Here is a 14253-nt window from a genome sequence, read left to right as displayed (position 1 = left end):
TGGAACAACCACCAGGGTTTGAAGACCCAAGGAAACCAGACTCAATATTCAGACTCAAAAAGGCCTTATATGGCTTAAAGCAAGCACCTCGAGCTTGGTATGACAGATTAAGTAAGTTTTTAATTCAAAATGGATTTGTTAAAGGTAAAGTGGACACTACTCTTTTTATTAAAAGCGAAAGCAAAAGTTTTCTGCTTGTTCAAATATATGTCGATGATATTATCTTTGGATCCTCTAATGAAAGTCTGTGCAAGAAATTTTCTAAGATTATGCAGGAAGAATTTGAAATGAGCATGATGGGTGAGTTAACCTTCTTTCTTGGACTTCAAATAAAACAATTGGAGGAAAGAACTTTTATTCATCAAGAAAAGTATGCAAATGATCTTATCAAAAAGTTTGGTCTCGGACAATTGCAAAAGGCTGACATACCAATGTCAAGTTCCTTGAAGATAGACTAAGATGAAGAAGGGAAGAAAGTTGATCAAAAGCTGTACAGGAGTATCATCGGATCTCTTCTTTATCTTACTGCTTCTAGACCTAACATTTTGTTTAGTGTTTGCATCTGTGCCAGATTTCAATCAGACCCAAAAGAATCTCATTTAAATGCAGCAAAGCGTATTATCAAATATATCTCATCAACTTCAAGCTTTGGTCTCTGGTATCCAAAAAGGGGAGACTTTACTCTTCTTGGATATTCAGACGCAGACCTTGCTGGATGCAAAGTCGATAGAAAGAGCACCTCGGGTACTTGTCAACTATTTGGAGGCAGGACAGTGTCTTGGTTTTCAAGAAAGCAAAGCACAGTAGCTCTCTCTACGACGAAGCCGAGTATGTAGCTCTCGGAAGTTGTTGTTCGCAAATTTCCGTGGATGAAACAACAGCTAAGAGACTTTGGAATTGAAGACTCATGCACGGAGATTAATTGCGACAACACCAGCGCTATCAATCTCACCAAAAATCCAATTCTACACTCAAGAGCGAAGCATAAAGAGATTCGACATCACTTAGAGACCATGTTCAAAATGGAGATGTTTCAATTCAATTTGTTGACTCAAAGAACCAACTGGCGGATATATTCACAAAGCCGTTGGAGAAAAATCAGTTCGAAACCATCCGTTCCAGACTCAACATTTTGAGGTATGAGGAAATCAAAGTCTAAAGACTTTCAGACTCAGACATACAAGACTTTAACTGTAAGTTAGTCTTGGTACGACCGTCAGACTGTAAGTTAGTCTTTCTCTCTCTCTCTCTCGAATCTTATCTTGAAAAGGTACGATTGGTAACCGTGTTTTATTGCTATCTTTAATCGACGTAATTATTGCATCATTTCATTTTCCAAAAAGAAGTTATTTTTAAAATGACTATTTTCACGGAAAAAGACAGTTATTTCAAAAAGGCATCTTTTTACCTTCCTTTGTGACGATTCATTTATCTCTCTTTTTAACCGATCGTGCACTTGTTGATTCCTCTTCACTTTACTCTCAAAAACCCTAGAAAGCATCGATCCTCCATTCTCGTTTGTCTTCTTTGTTTAATCTTCAAAAAGTTGTCATCTTTCTTGGGAAAGTCAAGCAAGGAATCTTCCAAAAGCGAGAAAGATGTCATCTTCAAGAAAGTCTTCTAGAATCGCAAGCGGGGACCACGGCGAATGAGTGAGGGCCTACGCACTTCGATCTTGCGAGGAAGAAGTGTCTCGAACGGCAACCGAGCCCACAACATTCTCGGCGTCATTCTCCTCCATCTAGTCCTCAAACCGTTGATCATCAACAACAGGAAGAAATCATCGAGGATGCAGACCCTGTAAGAGTTCAAAAGCCCGCTTATATTTACAAGCTATATCGTGCCTTAAAAGGAACTCGTACTCCTTTGAACTATGTTGATGATTTTCTTAAAGACAAAGGATATAATAACAAATATATCTTTCGAAAAATGGAAAGTTTGGGAATTGCTCGTAAAGGGGTGGGCGAGGAAACCCTTGCGAATATCCCAAGTGATCCTCGTGGATCGAGGGCCGAATCGTAGATGGGAATGATGATGACAATTTGTACAGCCTATTTCAACCGAAAATGGGTATTGCGGTTGAAAATCAAGGAAAAATGGGAGATTTGTTCAGATCGAAGGAACAAAAGGATCTGTACTCGAAATTGCTGAAGCGTGGGGTAATAAACCCTAGGAGTGTGGATTTTGATTTTGGATCTTTGTGAATGTGAACTTGAGGGAAAAGTTCAATTATCTTCAACTTGAAAAGTTACGCTCCGACACTACCGAGGCCTATCTTTGGATTAAGCTGCATATTTCTATTCAAATCTTAACTTTTTGGATGCGAATAGATTCTCTTTCAGCGTTAAAGACCAAGACTATGTTGTGGATATGAATATCTTTGGCAGATGCGTTAGGAGTTGAAAGAGGAAGATATCGCCAATTAAAGTTTCCATTGCTCGAGCCACTTTGGGAACCGGTGAAGGACAGAGAACAGATGAGAAGATCACCTACTTAAGGATGAGTGCATTCAATATCTTACTTCACAAGATTGTGATTAATTGCCTCCGACCGAAATCAACTTCCAAACCGATGTTTCAAGTTCGAGGAGGCAAAGCCGATGTATGCCATCCTCTTTGGGAAAAAAGTTTTCTCTCCCTCACACTTTGTTATGTTTCACATGTATAGAGCAATGATGAAGGATTTAAGTCAACTCCTTACCCAAGCCTTGTTACGAAGTTATTCGAGACATATCCGAATATTCAGCCTCCGCAAATCTTTTGTGTTCGACCATGTGATCATATGGTGGTAGGACTGAAAATGGTGACCAAAATGCGTCTGAAGGAATTGAGAAAGGAGTTGGAAAAATTCAAGGAGAAGACTCCTGCCAAAACTCATCAAATCTCTTCTGCAGCTAAAAGAAAAGGGAAGGAGCCCATGGTTGCTCCATCCAAGAGAAGAAGAGCTCTCCTCGTTGAGGATGAAGATGATGAGGAAGACATCACCATCTCTCCGCAATGGCTTTGAAGAATTTAAGTCGTCTGTTCCACGAAAGAATCGGAACAAATGACAAAAGAAGCGAGAGGAGAAGGATGCGGAGGAGAAGGAAGAAGACGAAAGAGAAGCTGAAAAAGAAGCAGAGGAGGAAAGACTGAAGAAGAAAGAAGAGAAGAAGGAGAACGAGGAACTCTCTTCTCCACCGTAGGCATGAAAAAGGGGAGATCAAGAGAAAGGAGGGAAGTCTTCATATCCCGATGCAAGTGAAGGAGTCGGTCGCTCACCCGCAAACCCGGAAGATGTTTATGCCTCTCGGTTTCCAGGAAGAAGGTCATGAAGTTTCATCGCCAAACTGCTGAGATTATGCGATCTACCATCATCCGCATTTACTCCATCGGATCGGGTCGAAGCAAGTACTCGGATTGATAATACAAAGAGATTTTCACAGAATCATAGATATTCTCTTGGAGATGCGAGGTCAAATTTATGCCTTGGGATGCGAGGTTCAAAACTTGAAGAATGCGGGTCAAGTTTCTTCATGTTCATTGAATGATAAGATCCAAGCCCTCTCTGTTCGATTCGAGGCCAATGCCAAGGGTGAGGAGATTGCACAACCGAAGGAAGACTTGAAAAGGCTGGAAGGCATCGTTCGATCTATGGAAGATTTCGGCTTGTCCGCATTCCCAAGCAATCTTGACTTCATCTCAACCTTTTTAATGCGACAAAAAGGGGGAGAGATGCAAGATTTGATCAAACTTTCAAACATTCAATCGTTAAACTTTTAATCGTGTGGACTGTTTGTTGGATTGTTTTGTTTGACTTTGACTTTGTGTCTGGATGAGAACTGAACTAGACTTGGACTTGACTGCTTTTATTAACTACTATTGATATCTTATGGATGGCTTTATCGTATACTAATCTAACCTATTTTCTGCTAACCTATTTTCGTGGTTGCAGATTCTATTGTTATTCATTTAGCCATTTATCTCTATAAGATATGCATATGTGTTTGATAAATGTTTTGCGAGTCAAAGTTATCCAAATCTGCAGGAAAGTTTTGTCACCATCAAAAAGGGGAGATTGTTGGAGAAATCTTCTTGAAGTGTTTTGAAGTGACAAAACGTTTCCATCGATCTAGTCCGAAGGCTTGCGGACTACGCTATTTAAAGTCCGAAGACCTCCAGGACAGCCGAGACTCAAGACTCAAAGTCTATCCTCATTGACAATCTCTAATCCGTTGAAGAAAGGTTATCAAAACTGGATGTTTCGTCAAGGATTTAACCTTATCAACTGGAGAAGATCTCGTGGCTGGAAAAGACGTAACAAAATCCTTTGATTGATCGAGATTGATTCGATGATTGAAGATTCGATGATTGCCTAAATATTCTTGGAAGGTTCTACTTATGGAAACCGAGATCCTGATTGTATGGGCGAACAGGATTAATGGGCTATCGACACGTTCCTTTAATAGCTCGAACAATCTTCCTAATTGATTCCGTCCAATGGGTAGATTAGAGGAATTCCTTTGGTAAGTGCCAACGGGTATGATGGCATAAAGGAGTATATAAGGAAGACGGTCTTAGTTGTTCAAGGTGTGCGCGATAGAAGAATTCCAAAGTCGAAGCTCCTTTTTGTTTAGACAATCACTTTGAGCGAATACTTGTATACAAAAGAGAGTCTATATTTGTGAGAAACCTTGAGGAGGTGTGGTAGAACATCTACACCTTTGTGGAATCAAGGCAAAGCTGTCTTTGTAACTTCTCTTTTGATCATAGTGAAATCCAGCCGGTGGGGCTGTCGGTGCGGGAAGAGTGGACGTAGGCTTGGAATAAGCCGAACCACTATAAACCATGTGTTCAATTTTCTCTTCCTTACTCTCTTTACTTTGATCGTACTTCATTTTCGTTAATCATAGTAAACTTCATTTCTATCATTTGCCAAGAATCGCTTACGTATCTCGATAAATTGTTTGTGCACCTATTCACCCCCCTCTAGGTGCTTACACTAGCTATCTCAACCACTTCCTGATATTGGGACCAAGTTTGATAAGTTCTATGTTTGCTTCGATGCATGCAAACGAGGATTTTTATCTGGTTGTAGACGGATTATAGGATTGGACGGGTGTTTTGAAGGGCTTGTGCAAGGGAGAATTGTTGGCTGCAATTGGAATAGATGCAAACAACCAGATGTTTCCACCGGCTTGGGCTGTTGTAAAGGTAGAGAACAAGGACAATTGGTCCCTGGTTCCTAAAAATTTGATGGCTGATTTGGAGATAACAAATGGTGCGGGGTGGGCGTTCATGAGTGACCAACGAAGGTACTCTTTGAAAGATTTGGTCAATTGTTTGCTTGTTGATATGAACATGTCGTTTGCTTACATTTCTTTTTTTTTTTGAATTATTGCGGGATGGTTCCAGCTATAGCTGAGTTGTTGCCTTATGCCGAGCATCGAATGTGTGCGCGGCACATATATGCAAATTGGGGAAAGAACTATAAAGGGGATAAGCTGCAGTTCAAATTTTGGCAGCTAGCAAAGAGCACGAATATGGCTGATTTTAGGATGGCCAAAGAAGAACTGCTTCAATTGACAAGGGAATGTTATGATGCACTATTCCAAACAGAACCAAAGTATTGGTGTAGGGCGTTCTTCAGTGAGGAATTCAAGTGCAATAACATAAATAACAACATCTGCGAATCATTCAATGGAAGAATAATAGATGCCAGATGCAAACCAATTATCTTGATGCTTGAAGACATAAGGGTTATGGTTATGACTCGGTTGCACAAACAAAGGGATGAGGCTGCAAACCGGACTAGGCAATGTGGTCCTAGGATTGCTAAAAAATTGGATGAGAACTTGGCTACGAGTAGGTATTGTCATCCCATTTGGAATGGGGATGAAGGATATGAGATAATGAAGGGCTCTGATAAGTATGTTGTCCATTTAGGTACGAGGAAGTGTTCATGTGGAGCATGGCAAGTAAGTGGAATTCCTTGTGCACATGCCATATGTGCCATTCAATTGAAGGGCCACAACACAGAAGACTACCTTGATGATTGGTACAAGAAACCGAGATATCTTGCTTCGTACCAATGCATGTTGCAGCCAATCAGAGGTGCCAAGTTCTGGGAGCCAACAGATCATGAAGCACCTCAACCTTTGCCATTAAAGAAGAGAATGGGAAGACCAAAGCGAAAACGAAGAATGGCAGAAGGAGACGTCTCAAGTCAGTGTAGGATGAGTAGGACAGGTGTAAAGATGAAGTGCTCTTTTTGCCACATAGCAGGGCACAATACTAAAGGCTGTCAATTAAGGAAGCGGCGAGGAAGTTGAGGCCGGTCGAAGGACCTAGTGAAGGACAATTGGAGAAGGACAAACAGAAATGCGAAGTGAGTCGAGTCGTCTGTTCTTGATCGACAACAATAAACCCAGATAAGTCATGACAATTGTGTTTATGTTGTTTTATGGTTTGTATAAACAGATATGTACAACTAATTGACATAATGTTTTTGTCTTTGTCGGGTCGGGAGAATGACACGTGAATAATTGGTCGAAGCCCCTGCTATACCTGAGCGAAAGGGTCTGTTCAAACAAGGCCGGGTAGACAGCCAGCTCAAGGATTGGCCGAAGCAAGCGGAGGGCCGTTAAGTCGATTTGTTCTTCAGCGAAGCGAGAGAAAAATACCCGGTAACTTAAATAATTTGTGTTTAGTTTTCCTTTACAATGGCCTGATGTTATATTTATGATATCATTTGTCTTTTTCTCAGGTTCGAAGAAGGCAAGCTAGAGCTCAGCTGTCAACAAAGGGCCCAGCGAAAGGTCACCACAAGATCCATCACCAAGGTCACCACAAAGGCCACTAAAGGGTCATCACAAGGGCCACCACAAAAGCCAACAGAAGGTGTCATTGAAGCTGAAGGGCTAAATAGAAAAACAACCAAAAGAAAGCCAAATCATGAGCCACCTACAAGAAGGCCATCTACAAGACGTCTAACATTCGAATGCCCAGAAGAAGCCCCTGCTGTAGCTAAACAGCCACAATAAGAGCCCAAGAAATCACATGAGAAGAAGGGCTAATCAATCACAAGTACCTGAAACTGACGTTCCCCTTCGAACAAGAGGAGCTCTTGGAAAGAGGCTAAAACAGTATGGTTATGGGCTTTATACAGATGAGCGTTTTGGAACAGTTATTCTTAATGTAAGTTTTATAAGCTTACTAGGCTGTATTTAATTTAATTTATGGTGCAAAATTTTGTTAATAATTGAGTTTTCTTTTTGAAGCCTGGGAGAAGTTCAGAGGTTCTTATCTCTCAAGGCCAAACTCAAGAATCAACGGCTGCACCAACAAAAAAGAAGAAGACATTGGTTGCGCCAACAAGAAAGAAGAGTAAGAAAAACCTAGTTCTGAGGTCCATCTGGAATCGGTTCGGCCTACGACGGTTGCAGCTCCGGCTCCTTCTCAATCAGCTCAGCCTAGGACAATTGCACCTCCATCGGAATCAACGCATCCTGAGACAGTTGAAGAAGAAACCTCACGTCCAGTTAGAAAAAGCACAAGGATTATGAATCAAGTGAAAGGAGCACGAACAGGAGGCATTGTGCATATTGATTAATGAAATGGGATGGGATATGGTTTGTGGGGCGACGAGTCAATTGTTTTTCTTGTGGATGTTTTCTTTTAAATAGTTTGTCATCGACTTTGTGAGACTTCATTTCAATATCAATGAAATGATTTTGTTGCTTGTCATCTTTGGTGCCTTTTTCATTTTTTGTATTTTGTTTTTACTTTTACTTATTGCTTTACGCTTACGGTGGTGGATCCGTGGTGGTGACCGGGTGCTTGTGTGGGTGGTGGTGGCGGTTGGTGAAACTTGATGGTGGTGGGTCCGCTATGTGGATTGGGTTGGGGCCTTTTCTGTAACTAGTATAGTTTGCATGAACCCCTTTTGCAACAAACCCACGACCCACCACCAACGGTGGCTGTTAATGGTGGGTTTATGGTGGTGGCTACGTCTTTGGTGTGGTAGCTAAGATGTTGGTGCCGATGCCTGCGATAGGCTGGTGGGTCTATTATAGGGGTTGGGGTTGGGGGTTTGTGCTGCACTTGGTGCAAGATGTAAGTGTGCAATATGCACATCTTGCACACATCTTGCTCCAGTAGTGTTGGTGCAAGCGATGTAAGGCACTAGGAACTTCTGCCTGCAGAATACCAGCAGCATAGTAATGGCTCAAGTGGATGCCCGGAATGCTTGATGTGGCTGGTGGTGATGGCTAGAGGCCGATGGTGGCCGAGTGGTGGGCGGTCGTGGTGGCTGATAGCGGTGATGGCTGGTGTGTAGTTTATAGATGAAACGTACAAATAAAATTGACACTTAACTGATCACATTCTAAAAAACTCGGCACTTAAGTGTTCACTTTTAATCACAAATGGCACTTAAGTGTTCACTTTTAATCACAAATGGCACTTAAGTGATCACTTTTGATACTAACTTGACACTTAAATGACTTTTTTTTAATCACGACTGGCACTTAAGTGATCACTATATACAACTTATAGCACTCGAGTAATCACTCATGTTTGTCCTATGTAAATGATGATTTGCAGCAAACCAAAGAAGCTGCTGGTTTATATATACGAATGTTCAACTTATGCCAACTCCATTCGATTCATTGCTACTGGTTTACATTCAGTTGAAGAAAAGAAGTCACCACAACACATCCACCCAATATACATTCCATCATCACCGATTTATATTCGAGAATAAGCAAAATATAGTACAAATAGCATCTCATTCATTCAAACAGCATCTCATTCATTCATTCATTCCCTTTCCTTGACCTCATTTACAACTATGGCAAGTCGGAGAAACTTTTTTCATTTTCCAATACTTTACATTTCATCATAAAATAGGATAGACAAAAAAACAGCAACACAATAAATGCTCGGTAACACTTTCGTTCAATATTCATCTTTGAAACTTCATTCTTCAAATGGTTAGCAGAAGATGCTTGAGCTTGCATTGAGTCAACCTCGTCCAAATCGTCCACAGGTGTAGATGGAGGTTGATGACATCCATCAAGTAGGTCCAATATCACCTCTGTGGCTCGGTGAGAGAATTTCGCATCAACCCATTCGAAATATTTGCACTTCGACCCTTCTGTATCGGGCACATCCATAGAATCTTCTCACAGGATTCCTTCGCGTCCACGATGTTCTTCTTGGACTTGGTAACCCACAAAAACAGAAACGCTCGCCTTCTCCTTCGCTTTGGCGAGAGAAATTTGAGTCGCTGCTGAAAGTCCTACTCTCCATTCTTAATATCCAACCGTAGAATTTGGGGCAAATCAAGTTAAGGTTCGAGATTAGGGCTCCAACGCTCCAATGGCAATTTGCTGGATTTAGGGTTTTAGATTTGGGGCAATGGGGGAGACGATGTCATTTTGGTTGATTTAAGGGCTCCATTTTGGCCAACCTGAGGAGACGACGTCGTTTTGGTGAATTAGAGCTGACTCGGCTCTCCGGCGAGCCACCTCGACGAGAAATAATCTTATTTAATTGCCACGTATGATTTCCGGCTGCCTTCGTCGGAGGTGGCACTCAGGTGTCCCACTTTTCTTACAAAGTGGCACTTAAGTGTCACTTTCATAACTTTTGGCACTTAAGTGTCCCTTTGTGCCAACTTTTGGCACTTGAAGCGTTCTTATCCCCTTTTGAGACTTAATAAGGAATAATCAGTTTGAGTTTTAGCTACTTTGTACCAACCACGACCTGAAGATCTGAGATTAGCTTCTGAGATTGGCGAGTCTATCACCAGGGTCTCCACCAAGATGTTAACAATCAGGAGGTCAATGTAAATGAGGTCTGTTTCAGCTAGGGAACACAATACGAGCCGATTAGAGATATGCTCATGAGATGAAGACAGAGATTATTAAGACATTCAATGCTAACAAACCATTTACAGCTACACAGGCTCAACTGATAACATGAATTCTAAAAATCCATGATGTATATTAATGAACTAAACAAGTACAGAATAATGCAAAACTGTGGCAAGTTCCTGTCTTCTCATCGGGCCTCTAGAAGTGTAAAAGTGATTTCATTGACTATAGACGAGTCCAACGCTAGACGAGGAATTTCCTCTGTGCGGATTACTCTCCACGAGGAAACCTGGTTGTTGAGGCACAGCCAATGCGTTGTCACTACTCAACATTGTCACAATCGACGACATGCTAGGCCTATCCTCAGGATGTTCTTGCAGACATAGGAGACCAATATGAACACATCGTAACACTTGAGATAAATTGGATGTGTCCACCAAGCATGAATCGATCAGTTCGGAAGACTTGCCAGCTTCGGACAACTTCCATGCCTACAAAATGAAAAATTGCACGAACTTCATTGGACCATAAAGCTACTTAAGATTACAAAAATTATATAAAACAAATTACTCACATGGCCGACCAGACTGATTCGAATGATATAATCCCCTGTTCCTTTTTCCACTTACAGTTTCGAGGACCAAAATGCCGAAGCTGAACACATCCGATTTTGCTGAAAATAGCCCATCAATAGCATATTCAGGTGCCATGTAGTCACTGAAGAACAAAAGAAAATATTACAACATGCATTAAAATGGAATCAGAACCACCCTTTTTCACTCTATGCAGACCATACTGTAAGATAACTGTAAGATACTTACTATGTCCCAACCACTCTGTTGGTATTTCCTTCCATCTCATCCCCTCCAAATATCCTAGCCTCCCAAATCTGAAATTTTTGGATTCATCTCGTTGTCAAGTAGGACATTACTCGCTTTGAGGTCCTGGTGGATTATCCTCAACCTGATGGAGATAGAGTAGGCCCCTAGCAACACCGCAGAGGACATTGAACCGCTTGTGCCAATCCAATAACTTACTTTTCTCTTTATCCGTCAAGGTTTAGTCAAGTCAGTCCCATGTCTCGTGATATTTTTTTCTTTACAGGCAATGGCTACATTTTAAAATTAACTAGAAATACATCAACTAGGTTACCAAAAATAAAGGCATCCAAGCTTTTGTTGGGCATGAATTCGTAGATCAGCATCTTTTCGTCTCCCTGAATGCAACAACCAAGAAGCTTTACAAGATTTCGGTGCTGAAGATTTGCAATTAGTAGGACCTCATTCTTGAACTCCCTCAGTCCTTGCCTAGAGCTCCTTGAGAGTCTCTTCCCAGCGATTTCTCTCCATCTAAAAGTATACCCTGGATAAAAACAACAATGGGAAGATTCAATTCTGATGGCCGGATCTTTGTGCTATGTTTCGGATAGTCCACTCCAAATTTTGTTTTATCTTGCAGGTCCAAAACCGCCTTCACCTAGGTTGTTCCTCATCGAAAAATTATTTGTGGACTCAACAATTGAGTGTAGGTCGAATAATGGGAGCTCCAAGTCATCATCAGGGTGTTTACTCTCTTGACCTTCAGATATATCTTCTGCTATCTCTGATGTGGAAAATCGGAGGTACTTAGCTCAAGCAAAAAGAAGGCAGGGAAGCATGTGTAGTAAGTCCCACTTCTAATAATTTTCTGACTATGCAACTCTCTGACTATGCCAAATTTTCAGTTATCAAATCAAGAGTAATAATTTTCGATATTCTCTCTCTTTTCTTAGACCACAAATATTCTCTTTTGCATGAAAACATAGTATTGTGAGGAAAGTCATGAAAGGAAATATGTACTGCCGAAGTTTTTCCTTCTTCTGCGGGCGTAACAGATGGCGACTAGCATGGCAATAGCTATGGCAATTGCTAATACAACTACCAGAGCTATCCACACCTTGGACTTACTCTTCCCTGCTCAATTGAAAAGTCAGCATTAAAAACATATAAATGCCAGATATAATGGGTAACTATGGAAAGGTTTGTGCTCACATTTGAAAGGAAAAAGAATGATAGGTGAAAAGGAAATCTAGTGCAAGACCTACCTTTTTCAGAGATGCCAAAACAAGATAGTACCTATTTCAGAAGCTGGCATTCGCACATACAGAAACTGTCCATCATCTGGATACTGTCTCATACCTATCAGATCACCGAACCACATTGCACATCTGCTTCCTCGTCCTCTGATATCTGAGTTTGCATATGCTGCACATGAACAGTTGTTCAAGCATTTGGTCCTGCAATCTTCGAGGCTCAAGGTACTATCCACTAAACAATGAGTAGTATCTGGCAATTTCATGTTAGAATACTTTATGAATCCGTCGCTGTCGCGGGTGCTGCAGTTCAGAGGCTCGTTCCGAACACATCCTTGCAACCAATCAGTGGAGTTCCATTCATCCGGGTTTTTAGGTGTGAATCCTTTTAAGCATTGGCAATATGGCAGCTGGTTAGTCATGCATTTGCTGTGGGTACTGCAAATGCCATAGGTGTCGCAGCAGTCCTTCAGAACTGTTAGGAACTGTTAGGAAGAGCCTCCAGCTTTGAGTCGCTTTGCTCCCTGTGGACCGCTCCCACAAGTAGTTCGTTTGATCAAAGATGCTCCTCACAAGCACAGATTTGTTGGTGACATGATACATATAGTAAATTTCGTATCCATCAGATACAAAATTATACCAGAAAATGGAATTGGACCCTTGCTGCAGTGTGCTGCTGAAACGAAGGCCATTCCATGGTCCGCTCCTAAAGTACGTGTCGGAGCCCTTCCATTTTACAACGTCAGGGAAATTACTGTTGGCCATCCCCCAAGTGAAATCTCCCGGTGACAGGTCATCTGGGCTCTTCCAGGAAGATAACTGCCAATCGAGACTGGTCTTTAAGTCACATCCAAGCTTCATTTCCGGCAAAAAAGTGTCGGTTGGGTAGTCCAAGCTTTGCCACAAATGGGTATCCAAACTGTCATTCTTGTCATCTCTCAGCACAAGATTTCCATAATCTAAGAGCTGTAAAACTGGATTCTCGGCCCATCCAGCAGTGTTCACGGACCAAACGACACTGTTGTTGTGGCGTAGGACTATATCATCTGTGTTATATCATCAACATGCCACTACAGTCATTGATTGGATTGCTTCTATTTGCAACCCAAACAACAGTTCTAACTGGGATGTTCTTCTACCAAATTCCCACGTGACGGCCCCTTGAACTGCCTGGACTGAAAAATCCCAGTTCAAAAGTTCCCCCACTCGAAGCTATTGTCTCCCTGTCGCTTAACGATTGAGATGCATCAATGGTGTCAACTGCCACCGTGAAGCCTGAGAAGAGCAGAACCTAACTTCCTGTCACAAGCCAAAGACACAAGCTATCCATCCTGCGGGTGTTCAAGGTTTGAGCTTTGTTTCTGGAGGGATAAAGAGACTGCCATTTGTCGTAATTAACGAAGTTTAAGGCGAAAAATATGAGAAGCGTGGACTTGGTGAATGGTTGTTCAATGGGGACTAAAGTATGTGTTTTCAACTTTAAACGTCAGAATTTGACTTACGATAGCGGAAATAAGAGGGAGGATCACGGGTAAGATGTTCATCTGACAATGATACGTTGACCAAAGTTCATTTCTTTGACTAGTAAAAAACGGATTTCCCCTTATCTCATCTATTGTAGAGGCAACTATATCGACCCTTCGAAGTCCATAGCATCAATCAATACCGTGACACCAGTCTTCAGTGCTCATCTCATCTGAGCTGGACAGAGAATCCGAAGCCTGGTGATGGATGGAATTCAGTCTGTTGAAACCATCTTGCCATCCAGAGAAAACGTTAACACTAGTTACTTTTAAGGTCTTCGCTTAAATGCTTTGCAACATGTCAGATCACTGCATATTGATTTTCCGAAGTTTTCGAACCATAAATTAGTGTCGGAAACGCACCCATCAACAAGATCCAATATAAAAATTCTCAACTTTGAGACTAATGGTTTCCATCTTTCCATCTTTCTAGGGGTCATTATTCTAGCATGAAGCTCAACCAGGGAAGTTCCGGTCTTGGACCGAATTTCGACCATGTTGACAAAGTTGTTCATATGCAGCTAGAAACTTCATCACGTCACCAAAGAAAAGAGATCTGCAAAAGCGCATGCAGTCAAATTCCATTAAACTACATTATCTTATCTTTGTTCCTGTTTTCAGTCATTGACTAAGAAATACATGATAGAATTCAAGTGGAAGAACACATCCGACAGATTGGTCACAGTCAGGAGCCAGAGGAAGCATCGAGCGATTGCACGCATTTGTCGACCTCGGACGGAAGACTTTTTTAGGATATTAAAGTGGAACAAGTTATGTTCATGCGCTCTAACTGTTGGCACTTC

At 41.5% G+C, this 14253-nt stretch overlaps 1 pseudogene; it reads right to left on the bottom strand.

The window, feature by feature from the left end:
- Positions 1 to 10074: 10074 nt before the first annotated feature.
- Positions 10075 to 13947, bottom strand: LOC104451478 (annotated as a pseudogene).
- Positions 13948 to 14253: the final 306 nt, after the last annotated feature.

Source organism: Eucalyptus grandis, chromosome 6 (genome assembly GCF_016545825.1).
Source record: "Eucalyptus grandis isolate ANBG69807.140 chromosome 6, ASM1654582v1, whole genome shotgun sequence".
NCBI classification, from domain to species: Eukaryota; Viridiplantae; Streptophyta; class Magnoliopsida; order Myrtales; family Myrtaceae; genus Eucalyptus; species Eucalyptus grandis.
The sequence above is the reverse complement of the archived record's forward strand: the minus strand, read 5'-3'. Positions and strand labels throughout refer to the sequence as shown.